We start from the raw sequence: 15,953 nt of genomic DNA, 5'->3' as shown, positions 1-15,953 counted from the left end.
CAAAAACATTTACCAGTTTATATGCCAATTACGGGGGGAAAAATCATTGCAAAGATTTTTCTGAAATGTTTTGGGGTTTATTTCAATATTGTCATCTCAGTGTTTATTTTCTCTCAGTATTTTAGAAAGGGTAGGGCAGGAAAGTGAAAGTAAAACTCAGCACCTAACTTCTGACTGAGTGCCAACGTTTCATTACACTGGCCATTTTCACTTCATTTTATTTTGGTTTTATTATATATTGAAATTTTTAAAAAATTCTTTCTGGGCAAGTTGTGTTACTTAGTGCTCATGTAACTCTAGGAAAATGTTTCCTGACTTCATACAAGCAGAAATAAAAGGGAGCCCAGATTATTTTAGGGGCTTACAGACAAGGAAGCAGAATTGGCATTTTCTTTAATATATGCAAGAGCTGACTGAAAAAGCTGTGAAGTTTTGCAGTAAGTAACCTTGTAAATCTATTTGGTTTTTGGCTGGGAGGGTGAAAGAGATGAAAATTAACCAAAAAATGCTTCACAAAAATAGTAGGCTGATCTGAATCAAGAAAAGAAATTATTTTAATTCCTTGGAAAAGCTTGGCTGTGTAACATGCCTTATAACTCCCCTAGAAAACTGTGGAAAGGAAGGAATTTTCTTGCAACAACATTTTGGGATTAACTGAGCTATTTTGCCCAAGGCATGATTTAAGGTACTTTCTTATTAGGCACAATTCACATCAGGTTTTGCATAAGAAACCCCAATCTGCAAGTATTTCTAGTGAGTTTCTGAAGTCAGTGAGTTTACACTAAGGATAAATTTGCCCTCATCCTGTTTTCTTCACTTTATTTATTTGCCTTGGAAAACAGAATTACCCCAACTTAGTCATTTATCAGATGTAGAAAAGTGGCACCCCTTTGGAAAAGCATTAAAAGCCAATTACAAGAGATCCTGCTCAAGGTGATACCTGTCACGCTAAAGCAGTGCAGCACTCGTGATCATTTTAATTGATACTTTTAGATGAAGTGATCTGGCCTGCTGCAAACCCGCTGAAATAGAAACAAAAAGTAGCATTGCATATTAATAAGTAACTTCTCTACTTGAATCCATGCAGGGAATTACCATTGACTCATAATCCAGATCCTGAAGTACTTCCAGTAACACAAAGACTTTGTACACTGCGTTTGGCTCCCGTGGGAACGGTCTGAGGTTTTCTGAAGACAAGACACTCACCCTATCTTGTGGTAATTTTTGTTTCTTTATCTAAAGCAAAGGATTAATTTTTTTAGCAAGTGAAAAAGAAAATGTATTGGTCTACAAATAAATCTAAAGACTTACAAAGATGCTTCAGTATTGTTAAGATGCTGTTAAACTACTCAGTCATCAGATCTAAAGATGTTTTAGGGTAAGTTTAATTTAGTGGAAGATGTACCTAAGCTTTAAAAATGAGCCAGTGTTCTGTGTAACACTGATCATTTTCAAATTATAGCTGATAAAAATATAGTTGTAAATTATTTTAAATACTTGGCTGTATGTTTTTACTTTTAATTATAAATGTACACGTTTTGGCATGTTCTAGCCAGTGGTACTGAAACCAAATCCACAAGGAGTTGGAACTCTTCATAACAGTCCTGACTCAGAATCCATTAAGCCTCTTGGTTTGAATTGCACTGGGTTTTTTGTTACATTTTTTGTCTGTATGTATATACCTAGAAGAAAAAGATATTCATCGCAAGAACCAATCACACAGACTGAGATTTCAAATTTATTTGCAACAGGGTAAGTCAAAGTAACTTGAATGAGGCCAAGGAAGTTACTCTGGATTTACACTCTTCAGTGTGTAGCCAATAAAAAATGTGAATTAGTGCCAGTTAAGAAAATGTTTGATTATCTTTTCATGCACCTTCAGTGAAGTGAATATTAAATTTTGACCAGAATACCTATTTTCTATGGAAAAATGGAGTTTTATATTGTTACAAACTATTTCATCTCCTGAAAACAGAAAGCTGTTTTCTTTAGGAACTGTCCTGATGGAAATTCTCTGACTTGCTTTATGCCAAACTCACAATTCATACAAATAAGATGCCCCTCAGCAGATGTTTGTGAAAGACCAAGCTGGTGAGCACACGCATACACATCCCTACCTGGTTACACTTGAGGTTCCTGGAGTAGAAAACAGGAAGGATGGGACAGTATCTGAGGTGCTATGAGAGCAACTGGGGTTTAACTCAGAAGAGCACCTAGATTTTTGTTTCCAGAAAGAATAAAACCATACCAAATTTCATTTCAGATTAAATAAAACAGCACTATTTTTATTCTTAAGGAAACCTTCCTGAGCATCCCTTACCCTCCCTGTTGTGGAGTCTGGTTTCTTTTTGAACAGAAAATGAAATTTTTGAACTGCATGCTGTAAAAATGCATGAAGTTTGAATGAATTTTGTAGTCTGAAACCACACCTCACAGTGAATAAGTTGATTGCATGAGAAAAATCTGAATCTGGGGAAGACTCAGAGGCCTTGTCTGAGGATCAGGTTCACTCCGTGACTGAGGATAAGTCACCTAGGGCAGATCTTCACAGGTATCTGGTTGCCAGAAAAGCAGTGTTTTAAAGATCTCAGCCACAGCGTCTCTGTATGAATTCTATAATTACATCTTTGGATAAATAGATGAAGGACCAGCTGAATTAAGGTAAGGAGCAAAGGCCCAGCCTGGCAGAGTGCTTGCTTTACTGGTATTGGTGCAGGCAACACCTGACAGTATTTCCATGTAGAAACCCCCACCCTTTCTTTCCCCAAAGCATAGGATTTCCTACAGAATACTAAACCCGCTTGTTTTCCCATGTCATGTGCAATTCACCTCCTATTTTCTAGCTGCAAGGACCAGCACCACACAGTACTGGATCCTTCTCTCCTCTGGAGCCTTGCTTTGTGTGCTGCTGAGGACAGGGGCCAGGCAGAGTTCCCGGGGAAGAGCTGCTGTCTGTCGCGGAGATGGATGGGCTCTGAACCTGCTCTGCCTCCAGTCGCTCCCAGCCCGCTGGAAATGGCCAGAGCTGCTGAATGTCAGCCATTGATCCTCCACCCTCCCTCTGTCCCCCTCTTTCTCCCTCTTCCATTCTGGTGTTGCCCGAGGGTTCATTTGGCTGCCTGGCGGCGCTACCTGGCTGGGACAGGCTTTGATGGCAGCTCCCGTTGCTGGGGGAAGGGGTGACGCAGTGAGGGGTGCAGGCTGCTTTGCGTTCACAGTGCCGGCTTTCTGTGAATGAAACTCGTCAAAAAAAAAAAAAAAAAAAAAAGTAAAACCAAGCAGCTGTAGCTGCTGTCAGAGCCATTCCATAGTAGCTGAGTGCATCTGCTTTTTCTCACCTCCAAAACGAATCAATATGGCTTTAAATGATTTCCCTGATGCCTGGATTTCTTGCCTTATGCTGCTGTTAGCCCAGACACACAATTGCCTGGTCATTCCTGCCTTGTCTTTTCAGTCTCTCTCCCCTGGTTTCTTCTTGCTGCTTTCTTTTAAAAATACATATAAAATACCCAGCAGAGCAGCTTGATTTTGCTCATATGTGATTTTCTCACACAAATTTGCCATCCTTTGCAGCCACACACACACTCAGCACAGTGCCTTAAGACCTGACTGCCTGGCTCTCTCTCCATCCCTCTCCCCCTCCACACACACACACACACACACACGCACACACACACACACACAGCCTGGCTGATTGCTGCCTAAGCAACATCTGCTTATTGGGAGTTTTTCTCCTGATGCAGTGGTTAGTGAGAAACTGTTCAGGTTTTCTTGCAACTCTGTCTGTCAAAGATACTCATGCTTAAAAAAATGTATTTTTAATAAATAATCTCTTGAGTTCTGGGGTTTGTTTTTTCTTTCCCACACAGCTTCACACACCCCCTCACTTTGGGCAGGCAAATTTGAGTGTAAACCTATTATTACTGCTAAAAATAAAAGATCTCCACACAGATTAAACCCATGCTTTAGGGCTGCCTCATTCTTCTAGATCCTGCCTAATCTTGGATTTGGATTGTTCAGAACATGAGGTATCACTGACGGTATAAAAAGCCTTCAGAAATGCTCATGCCTCATCTGGGTATATTGACATACAAGTGATCTGCTCAGAGAAACCTGCAGTCCATCAGTGCAGCTGGCTGAGGCAGGAGTCCCCCGCATCCCCTTATCACTCCAGTGGTGCACATAAACACATTAGCTGCTTATTTCAGGCAGAACCCTCAGCTTACAAACCCAAACTGCTTTTGCCAGCATTGTCCCTTTTTTGTATTTATTTGTCTTTACCCTGTGTTGCTGTCTCACAGATTTTGCATTTTGAGGTGCTTTTATATGCCCAGCCACCCGCTTGAAGTATATAGGAGATCATTACTGGCTTCTGATTAGCAGAGCGCATTTGAGTGGCGTGCTGGAGGCAAAAATTTAAAGTGTATCAAAATGCAAATATGTCCCCATTGACCTCTGGAAAAATGTGTTACATTACAAAGTACTTTCAAAGAAAACCAGAAAGGAAGAGGAGAGAGAGTATGAATTTGCAAAGATTTGTGATACTAAAAAAAATTAATCAGGAATTGTTACCTAGAAGCTTGAATTCTGTGTCGCACAAACAGTTTTCTTTTCTTTAAAAAGAGGGAGGGAGGGACCAGATGATGATGGCCACTTTGTGTCTCACTCCACTTCCTTTGCTAGAGAACCACCAAAGTGAGTGGGGTTGATTGTGGTGCATATTTTTTCAATCTGCCAAGACTCAAATATGTAGTCTAATATATGGCAATGGCTCAGAAGAAGAGACACAGAAATTATTCATGATCCCTCTTTCAGTGTGAAAGACTCCTTCTATAACCTCAGATTAATAACTCTGCATTTAAGAAGTAAATTATTTTCACCAAGAAAAGTGAGGAGCAGCCAAATTTGCCTGGGGAAAGTAAAGTTGGTATTAAGGCAAGTGACATCCCTGCACTGAGGTATGCCAGAGAGCTGCACTGGGGAAAAAGATGCAACATTATCCAAGTTATTTGAGCTGGTTGCTCTTTTACCCTCACTAGTAATAGTGAATATACTCTTTCACCATGGGAGACTAGAGAAAGACATTGAGTTATGCTAGCAAAACAAATAGTCCAGTGCCCCAAAAGGGAAGTTTATGGCCTGCCCTGATCCTTTGTCTCTACAATGCTTCACTGCAAATACTTGTTTGCCTGGAGGCATCACTTGTCTCTTATTCCCTGACACAGAACCAAAAATGTGTCATCCCAAAGCAAGTAAAATACTTTCAAGTAACCTACACCGTCCAAGCAAGAGTTTGTACGAGAGTTCAGTATTCACTCAGTGTTGAAATTAGCACTGCTGGTGTAGTGAGGGCAGGGGTTAGAGCACCCTTTGGCCCCCTCACTGCCTTCTGCACCGCTGCTGTTCAGTGTTTGGGGATGGAAGGAAAGCCATGCAGAGGTGCACAGCTGCTTCTGACTGCACTCAGTAGCACATCTTATTCTTCAGGCCTTCTGAGTATCTAGTGTGACAAACACAGCAGAGCAGCAAAAGGAAGGGAAACAGCCATAGCTGTGATGACCACTAGCTTATAAAAAGCACGTGGAAGAAGCACCAGGAACGACCGCAGGACTCCCCCAATGGTTGTTTGCCATTGCTTAACTGGTTTCTGTGTCTGGCTATTGCTTCATTGCACTTGGTCATAAATGAAAGCTATCTAATGCTAATGACCATGGTGCCCACCCTAATCATGCATTTGAAATATTAATAAAAATAATTTATGTCATGTGACTGCTTTTTAACTAGCTGCTTTCAGGACTTTAGATCAGTATTATAAAAGACGTGCATTTATAAATTATTAGTCTTGAGCACATAAGCACTGCATACTATGGGGAGCACTTCTGTAGCACTTTAAATTAATTTATTGTTATTCATTCCAGCTGTCTGTGATGTAAACCTTTGGCTATAAATTTGTACCATCATCCAACATACCATTAAACTAAAGTGGTGCCCGTGCTGGAACATATAATAAAACATATGAATAAGATTTCTGTGGGGACACTTTTTTTGAAACACTCTTCTCAGTTAATGATACAAGACAACTATGAGATAACATAGTCACCCTGTAACTATGCATTCATTAAAATACATCTGCTGGGGGGAGACTTTTATATTTGCATTTCTATTGAGTACTGACTGGATGTTTTTCTTTACCAGATTGTTTCAATTCATATCCGATCTCAAGCAAAAGGCTTTGTCTGAAGCTATCATGAAGTCACTAGCTGAGACTGCCAGAGGATTTTTGTTGGACCTGAACTTCTCAGTAGTGGAAACAGCTCCTGACCGCTGAATCACAGCAGTACAAGAGCAGAGCAGTTTTACTGTCTTATCTCTTCTGCAGGCAAACATTCTTTCTCCTACAGATCACCATAAGGCTAACAAAACCTTATCAGCATGACTAACACCATAATGTCTCGATCCACTCAATGGTATAGATATTTTTTGTTCCAGCCCATTGGAATATATAATTTCCTAAAATTTAAAGCAAGTTTTGATCATGCAGTGCTCTACCAAGTGGAGTTAGAAACACCCATGGCTTTGCTCTTGCCTTATAGGTCTCATCTTGCCCATGTGCTTGTTTATACTTTTTGTCACTTTTGTGACAGACGTCTTCTACCAAGCCTGTTCGGAGGCAGTCCTGCCCATCTCAGTCTTCCTCTTACACCAGTAAGAGTTCTGCTGGTAATTTCTCTGATTTAGGCTCCTGATATCAAATACAGCTATATGAAAAACAGAGACAAAAATTTGAACTTCAGATTCTCGGCTGAAGTAACACAGCACAACTTCCTTAATTTCTACCATCTGCTCCTATAGGCTGTGTTTGTTGGGTCTAAAGCTTTCTGAGTCATTCATCCAGTAGCAGGACTTCTGGAAAATTGCATGAGAATGGAAAATGGTACTCATGAAGAATAAATTTTGTATTATAACTAATCTCATAAAAATATTACTTTGATGGAATAAAGTTTTCTGTTCTTTTATTTCTAAATCTGTCTTTCCAATCAAGGTTTGGAAATCTGAGGCTTTGATTTGGAGCTATCTGTAATCAACAAGCAGGATGTCTGAAGTACTTGGGAGTATGTGTACACTAAAAAGTACCCTTTACAGGCAAAAATCAATTGGACAATAGGAAGAGTAGATAGCAAGATACTACCTTGACAGAAAATTTTGTTTTGATACAATATTTAGTTCAATTGTCCAAAGTTATTGAAACCTGTTTCATAGAAACTTCACAAAGGAGCCTCTAATGCACCCCAGAACTGAATTCTGTTCCGGATAGTTGGACCACGCTGGTGCTCTCACAAGAAGGTTGGTACCTCTTGGATGGCATTACCAAAGGCTAAATAACATATGGACACCCTTTTGAGTCTGATTTGCATGCCACAGCAAGACCCTGATGTGAAGATCTGCACAAGAGGGAAAGATAGCAGTGGGATGGAGTATCCAGAAATAACCTGAGCTTTAGCTACACTTTTGGGAAAATAGGTGAGAGATCAGATTTACCTTTCCATGTTACCCATGTCCCTCTGAACAAAACATAAAGCACAATCAATTTGCACTTTTTTGTCACTCCCAATGAAAACACAGTTACAGAAATCTTCTGCCTAGTTACACAATGCCTTTCAGATTTTGCCTAGATACAGGATCTTCACCAGAGAACTAGGAACCAGGGAGTTAATAATAGTGTAAGCTTCCCTGACACTGGAGATTGGGACAAGAGATATAAACCAGGTGCCTGAGAGGCCAAAGAATGCTGACTCCTGAGCTGGAGGGTGGGCTTTAGCTGTTCTCTCAGCTGAGTCTGAAGACCTTAGTGACTACAGCAGTCAGGGTGGTAAACGGGCTCTCCCTTCTTGCAGAGATTTTCCATTCATATTGGTTTTCCTTTAAATATTCCTTTAAATATTCCATGCCATGCTACTTCCAGCTTTAGGGTTAGTCTTCACCAGCAGTTTTTACATTCTCTCTGAGGGTGCATACAGACCAGCTCCTGGATTTTGGTGATTTTTTGATATGGAGCCATTTTGCTGAGATAAAATATTATTTACTTGATCAAAATTTTCTCTCAGCGCAAAAGAAGAAAACTTGATTGTGTGACAAAAAGTGTAGAGAGCTTTTTCTTATTAATGGATTTATCACTGTCACTGGATGTGTTTTAACTTATTTAAGAAGAGCTTCCTGTCTTGTAGCACACAGCTTATAATTAGTTAGTAAAGTAGATGGTCTCAAAAGAAGGGATTGAGTTGGTTTAAGTTACAGTAGCTAGCAGAATGGTGTTCATCTCCCAACTGCTAATTAATCTCTTCAACTATCTGTACCTCCCTTTCCTTACTGATTACCCAGAGAGAAGGTGCTTTTATTTTTTTTCCTTGTTAGTTAAATTGTAATCTTTTAGGAATCAGCTGTATTGACTTCGTTGTGCTGACGGTTGTTCAAGTCCTCTAAAGGCGCCTCATGGAGGAGGAGAAGAGGCATTTTTCTTCAGTTTCCTTGTTTCAGCTGATGCTGGAGATAGCTGCTGTAAGTGTTGTTTCATTTTCCCTTGTCTGACAGGACCAAGCTCCTCAGTCCATTACAGTGCCCAGCAGTTCCAGACAGGCCTGAGGGCCTCTCTGTGTGCCAAACTGCCCAGAAGCCAGCTACACCTACAGAGGGCATCCTGGATATGATAGAGGAGAACGCGTGGATGCCAAGAGCTGAAGGTATCAGAAAGGTTCATGGCTGCACCTCTGCAGTCCCGTGAGTTGCCTCAAAATAGCTGCTACGTGAGGGGTGCACTCCACCTTCCACCCACAGCCGCCCCCGGACTGCTGTGGAGGAGGAGGAGGGCTGGGAGCCTGCTCCTGCCCCAGCTGAGCTCAGGGACACAGGACCCTGTGTAGCTGCGAGGCTTCTGCTCTGATCCGAGTCCCCGGAACGATTGCCGTGCCTGCCACATCACCCCCTCACAGGCATATGCTCGTGTTTGTGCTATGTCAAAATATGCTTTAAAGCCCATTTCAGCAGCAAGCTCACTTAGTTTCCTTGCCAGGAAATGTTAATTACTGTGGTGCAGTCTTCCATTTTCTGTGGCACAATAACAATTAATTTACACCACTGGAGAAACACACTTTTTTTATTTATAATCAATAAAACCAAATCAATACAGCATAAAGTATACAATATCAAAATGAAAAGCTCTTGTTTTTATACTTGAGCATCGCTAATAAAATTCCACTGTTGATTCAAGCATCTTGTCTATTCTAATCTAATGAGAAGCTGTCAAGTTTCTTTTTAGCATTTTAGAAATGGCTAAAAATGGCTGTCCCAGAACTTGGCAAAAGAATGCAATAATTAACCCCCAAGTTGTAAGTCAATATGATAATGCAAATGCTGCTGCATTCATCTCTCTGCATTGTGTCACCTATGCACCTGGAAGTCCATGGAATCCATTTTGAATCAGGATGGAGGTTAGCTTTTATTTATAGCTGTAATTAGAAAAACACTAGCACTAATAGAGACTGCTCTGTTGCTTGAACGTGTCACACTGAGTAAATTCCACAGCAATTTTTGCATTTTAGCAGGTCAAAGAGTAAAACAAATTAATTGCTTCATCCTGGGACAACCTGTTTATTCCTCACAATCTGATGATTTACTGGAATATTGATTTCAAAGCTTTTCAGGGAAAATTCCCTCTGTTGTTTTTTCTACCACCACTCCAACTACACAAGGTGCTGCAGAGCCTGGGAAGGCAGCTCCTGCCACTCATCTCATGGTTCCTGGGCTCCCCTGCAGCAAGGGCCAGGCAACATCAGCATTTACAGGTGGCTGGAGTCCCACCACGGAGGGGACAGAAGCTCTGGGATTTGCTCAGCAGTGCCCCAGCTGCACCAGGTAAGTGTTCCCCCAGCCCACAGTGGGATGTGCCAGGCACAGCACTGAGGAACACTTTGCCCTTTACAGCAGAAGCTCCTGCTGTGGTTTGCACATTTCTGAGTGCATCCACAATGGTCACAGCTGATTTTTAGGAGCTAGCCAGAAGAGAAAGGAACAAGGTAACTTTAATCCTGGTTGGATGGGCAGATCACCATTTCTTTTCCACAGACAGAACCACCATGGGTTTGAGTTTGATGTGTTTTTTTAACAGTGAATTGATAGATGGTGCTTTTAAATGTGTGAAATGATCCAGAGATGACAGTAGGTTTTTCAAAGCCATTACACAACTCAGGTAGCCATGGCAGTGGGCTGGAAGGACAAATGTCACTGAGATAAAAATGCATTAACTAGATTAATTTAAAAGGGATAGAGAACTCACACAAAACTACCAGAAACTCCTACTTTGTTACAGTGGTACTGGAAATCTAGACATGATAACTAACAGAAAAAAAGAGTGACTTAAAAGTTTTGCAGATTGGGATATTTGACTTGAATTGCCTTTAGAAATTCCGAAGTATGGCAATATGCTACTGAGATACTGAAAAATATTGTAACCTGTTGTCTGTACATGGCACCTGTGTGTGCACCAGTGTTCCCTGCTGTAGTAAGAGCTGTGATGTAACCACCATTTTGTTACCATGATGAATGAGTTTAAGGTTTCTCACTACTACAAAAATATACACTAGTCCATCCTGGTTTTTGTGTGTGGTGTTAAAGGTTTTTTTAAGTTCTGTTCTCTGTGTGGTAAAACATAACTGCTCCTGAATGTCTTTCTGATGCCTGTTCCAAGCTAAAGCAAGCCCTGCAAAGGGAGGATGATTATTTGCATTATGTAAGTCTTTCAGACTCTTGAAATATGGGTCTTAAACGTATTATTAACTTCAGACACATTAGTAAGTCCCACCAAAGTAAAAAGGATGTGCTTTAGGGCACTGATGACTATCAGCTAAGAAAAAAGCTGAGAGATCTTGTTTCCTTCACAAGGGTAATTGATTACTTGTGGAGTAACTTCTCTCAGAAACTATCACTTGATCTGTATTTGAAATGTATAAGGAGTGAGCTGTATGTTAGTAATCTCCTCCTACTGCAGAATTGATGAGTCTCAATAACACTCTAGTATTTTCAAATAGAAACAGATGTTCCGTTGGACATCCCACAACAGAAGATCAATAGTAGGTGAGCCATAAGTAGTCCTTCCCTCTGAGAGGGCTCCACTGTGACAGCAGTGCAGGAATGAGCCCACCATTGGTCTGGACTAGCACAGTGACATTAGGACTAGAAGGGTTTTGGGGCAGGCTTATTATATTCCTACTATTTGGAAAGAAGTAAATTAGATGCTTTGTATGCCCTCCAGAGGAGCAGTGCTCTGTTTTGCACCCGGAGCTGAAATAGGCTGCCTTTCCGCCATTAGCATGTACTTGTACTGCATTTCTGCATGGATGAACAAGGTAGAAATGTAGTAGAGAGGCTCTGAAGACACACATCATAAGATAGTACCTACCCCAAAGATCTGACTATTTATCTCAGACTGACAAAGGATGGCCAGGGTAAGAAGCAGGGATAAAGCAGTGATTTTGCTTTTATTCAGAAGTTTGTGTAGAATAAGAAGTAGAAATCTTGTTTTTTAAATGTTATAAACACGTAAGCACATTCATAGATCTTTTGGAATAGAAGATGCTTTTGAGGCTTTAAAATTTCACTGGTCCTCTCATTCAGGTAACAGCATGGCACCATGTGAATCTCTAAAAGGGATTTTCCAGTGATACTCCTTACTTTCTTTTAATGGATGTCATGACACAGAGAGAAATATTAGATGCAAGCAAGCCCTATGGTTTTGATTGTGGTTAGTCTGACGGTTCTGGTTTGCCTTAAGTGGAAGCTGATGAACAATGGTTTAAAAGGAGAAAGGAAAACAGCCTCAGCACTGAGGTCAGACAGCCACTTCCTACACCCAGCTGTTTCAGTTTATTTTTTTAATTAAGTTTGGCTTAAATTAATGATGACAGTTTAAAGAGAACTCTTTCACCTATTTAGCTTACTTTACATCTGAAACCAAACCCCTTCTGTCCAATTGCATTTTGTTACAAGATTTGCAGTTAGGTTCCTAAGAGTCCCTGGTTTCTCCCCACTTTATTTGGTCATCTCTCTGCTCTGCCATTGCCCTCTGCCCTTTTGTGCCCTTTCAAGGGAGGGCTAAAGCTATTGCTGCTGCGGTATGGAAACAAAGTGCCTCCTAATTGATCGTTAATACTGCTGGAGTGTGAGGATGTTGGGAATTGCTAGATCAAGCCCATTTACTTCAGCTTCTGGGTCAGCTCTTCAGAAGGTATAAATCAGCATTCCTTCCTGCCTCCTTCACAGCTCAGTGTAGGTTTGCACCATGGAGGAGCTGGCTCAGGGGCTCTGCTGTGCACAAGCACCAGATCTCCGCTTCAGAATAGCGGGGTAGTTTATTTCCAGAAGCCTGAGAATTAGCATCTCTTGTAGTACTGCTATAATTATCAGCAATTTAGGTGATGGGGAAGAGAAACAGAAGGCTTAATTTTGCAGAAAGAATACAGCTTAAAACAAGAAGTTTTCTAATCCTGTGAGATGCCACAGAGTGACAGGAGTGGGCACAATCTCAATGGCTTTTCTAAGCCAGTAGAGGCCCTGGTTTTTATCAAAGTATCATCTGCTATAGGGGTTTTGGCTTCATTAATGTGAGGATTACTTAAGCCCCTCACACCTATCAGTTTAAACCTTCTCTCCAGGCTTGGCTACTTTTCTTTCACTATTAGAGTAATTTTTTTTTTTGACTGGGAGACCTCGCCCTAGTATTTAAGGTGAGAGCTGATGACTCATAACCAAAATAAGAAATGAAGTGCCACTCCTTATACCTCTCCCTATTTGCTAGGAAAGCAATAGGAATTGCATCATCACTCATTGCAGAGAGAAGTGTGATCGCTTTGGATGGCAGCCCTCTGCAAATAGTGAAAACCTTGAAGATTTCTTAAATGAAAAAAAAATCCCAGGGCCTCAGTGGTACTAAGTTTGGCAATTCATACAAGACTACCCAGGGAACTGCAGTCTTGAGAAAGCTGGCAAAACCAGACAGACTTGTGGTGGTTTGGTCATTCATCGGTTAGAACCAGATTGTGTCTCATCCACCTCGCCCTTCCCAGTGAAAGTGAGCAGAGGGAGGGCTGCACGTAGTAATAAGATAATGACAGGACAGTCCCACACCCGACCCAAATTCCTGGCAGAAATCAGCCTGTGCTAGGAAGAATGACAGAGGATGCTCTTCTGGGTGAGTCTTTCACTTTTTTGCAGTATAGTTCCTAAGTTACAACTCAGTAATGGTGACAAATGTTTTGTGATGCCTCTTTATGAACATTGTACATTTTTGCCATCATACATATTCTTACTGAAATGACTATACACCAGGTATGAAACCAAGTGCAGTCTGCAGGTATTAGGTGAAATCTACAGAAGTTTCTGGGTCAAATTCAGTTAGGATAAATAGCTATGTATTGACATATTAAACTGTCAGAAATTGAGAGGAATGGCAAAGAAATTTGGTACCTTACATGCATATAAGTCATGAGTCTAAAAATAAAAAGTTGATAAAAGGTCCCTATCTCTGTCTGCTCTCCTCCAAAAGTACCTAAATCATCTGGTTTACTTGGGATGTCTTTTTCCTCCTTCATTATTAAAATATTTAGCTCAAGTTTTAGACAAGGATAGAAGCATTTGAAGAGTGTAATCACATGTTGTTTTCTTCCAACAAAATCTGCAGAACCTACTTCACCGAACTTTGCAAAAATTCACAATTAACTTTGACTGACATTGAACTATGGGTTTTTTAATGTTCCTTTGTGATGAAAGTCTCTTCACTTGAAAAAATTATCCAGCTGTATTTCTGGTCTTTGTCTAAGGTGTTAACAGCCAGACACTAGCACCTTGTTTTCAATTTTTCCTGTCTTGGAGACACTACTTACATTTAGGCTTTTTTTTTACTGGCAGTAGCTACAATGGTCGAGGCTTTAATCACCAGCAGCTGTAGAAATGAGAATAGGATTGGAAAAGCAAACGTTGTCCCCTTGAAGATCAGTTCAATTCACATCTGCATGTACACTTTTTTCCTAGTATTACGCTCCAATTTAGTAAGGTTTTATATACGTTGGGAACTCATTCTTGGCTCTCTTCCCACCTCTGAGTTAAAATCATGTGTAAAATACTTATTGTGCAGGGAATGGTGATGTGAACTGGGAAGAATATCTTTTGTCTGGCTTATTTCGAAGTAAAATTATACAGAATTTAGCTTATTGTTTTGCAGAGCCATAAACCTTCACAAAACTCCTTCTGAAATCAACCAGACTAGTTGTGCTAGCCGAGCCAAGCGGATGCAGGAGTCTAACAAAAATCCAGCTTGATGTGATATTTAATATCCAGCTTTTCATGCTGTAGCTGGATGGTACAACACAGAGGGGATTTGCAGGCTCTGGACCACGGAAAAATCTATCACTTCCTGATGGCCATCCCACCCTTCTGGCAGAAGTTACTGGAGCAGGGTGGCAGAAGGGATAGTTTCCCTGCTCTTGGGCCATCCCAGTTCACAGCACGTGGTGTTTTCATTCCAACATCTATTGATTTCAATTTATGTTAACATGCTGGGCTGTGAGCTGCAGCAGGAGGGATCTCTGGTTCATGACTCCTGTTGGGTTCAGAAGAGCTGAGGTTATCACCTCAGCAGTAACCTCTTTAGCCACCAAAGTTGAAGCTGATTCAATCATGAATCAGTGCCCTTAATTAATTCTCCTTTATAAAAGCCCAAAGCAATCATACTGATGTCAATGAAAAAAGTCCCAGACGAGAGTTTGATTGTTTCCTCAATATAAATAAAAAAAAGTAGTTAAAAAGCTAAAAACCAAATGGCTCCTCGGGGGAATGGATTGGGTCATTAATATATCACACACATATGTCAAAAATCTTGTGTTAACAATTTAACCTCACAGCTTCTTAGGACAAAAATAATTACTAGTCTGAAAGAATGACTTACCTTCTCAGAATTCCTTTAAACCAAATTGCATTGGTTCAAATGTAAGAATGTGTTTTAAGTAAGAAAAAGTATGCCCCCAACAAGTTCAACTACACTCCCATATTTTTGTGCATTGAGGTTTCCCTTCTCTAAAATAAACAACCAACAACAATTCACCTCACAAGTTGGCCATAAGTAGCTCATAAACATCACTGCTACCTACCAACTCTCCCCAGTGTACATCTAAATAAAGAAATCTGTCTTTTCTGTATGTCTATGTATAGAATAATCTTTCTTACTATCTGGGTAGATCTCTCCACTTGACGTAGTTGTATTTATTCTCAGTCCTGCATATTTGAGACCTGTGAAGGGATATGCGAGCTTTAAAGGACTGCATAAAATTTTGGTAGAGACTAAATTCTGGAGAGAGCCGTGGTTAGGTCAATACTGTTTTACTGTTCAGTGCAGACATATTAAAAGAGGTTGGAAAGGAGAATTGCTGTTCCAGAAAAAAATCTTCTTACTGTGGTCCTTGGATGTCCTTACATCCCCCTGGCCTCGTTAGAATATGTCTGCAAGCACTATTTCAGTGTGCAAGGGCTTGGTGCAGGACAGGGCTGAGGGAGGTAGAAGCTGGAAGAATTGATCACAATGAACAGGAAAAAGTTCTCACCCCATCCCATCCCAGGGGATCACACCAGAGAGGGAAACCAGGACCACAGATCAATGGGATTGCACTGAATCATATCTACAGTGCTCTGGACTTCAGTTCTTTGGAGGGGATTGGCCATTTCAAGACGCATAATTGTAGGCCTCCCCAGTCTGTCCAGGGACACCACATGTGTGTAAATCAGACACTTGTGTTCAGAGTGCCCACAGTGATAAGGTGTGCTGACAGCCACAAAAGCAGCCTGCATCCTTGGGGAATGTTGTGTGGCATGAGGAGCTGCGGAGGCACTGGAGAGCGCAAACCCCAGTGAGG

The 15,953-nt window shown here is 40.9% G+C and overlaps 1 long non-coding RNA gene across 3 annotated transcripts in view; it reads left to right on the top strand.

The window, feature by feature from the left end:
* The window catches only part of LOC121659910, a 136,354-nt gene extending 129,330 nt beyond the window's left edge, over positions 1-7,024 (top strand). For 2 of the 3 annotated variants that reach the window (XR_006014497.1, XR_006014498.1), the window contains exons 5-6: positions 1,088-1,217; positions 6,196-7,024. This is a non-coding gene — a long non-coding RNA (uncharacterized LOC121659910). Of the gene's footprint in view, positions 1-1,087; positions 1,218-2,843; positions 4,573-6,195 lie in introns of those variants that run through there. The other variant, XR_006014499.1, reaches the window with a different exon arrangement.
* Positions 7,025-15,953: the final 8,929 nt, after the last annotated feature.

Source organism: Corvus kubaryi, unplaced genomic scaffold (genome assembly GCF_017639235.1).
Source record: "Corvus kubaryi isolate FWS band 111438036 unplaced genomic scaffold, C.kubaryi_AGA036_p1.0 138, whole genome shotgun sequence".
Classification (NCBI taxonomy): domain Eukaryota; kingdom Metazoa; phylum Chordata; class Aves; order Passeriformes; family Corvidae; genus Corvus; species Corvus kubaryi.
Note: the sequence above shows the minus strand (reverse complement) of the source record. Positions and strands in the feature narration are given on the sequence as shown.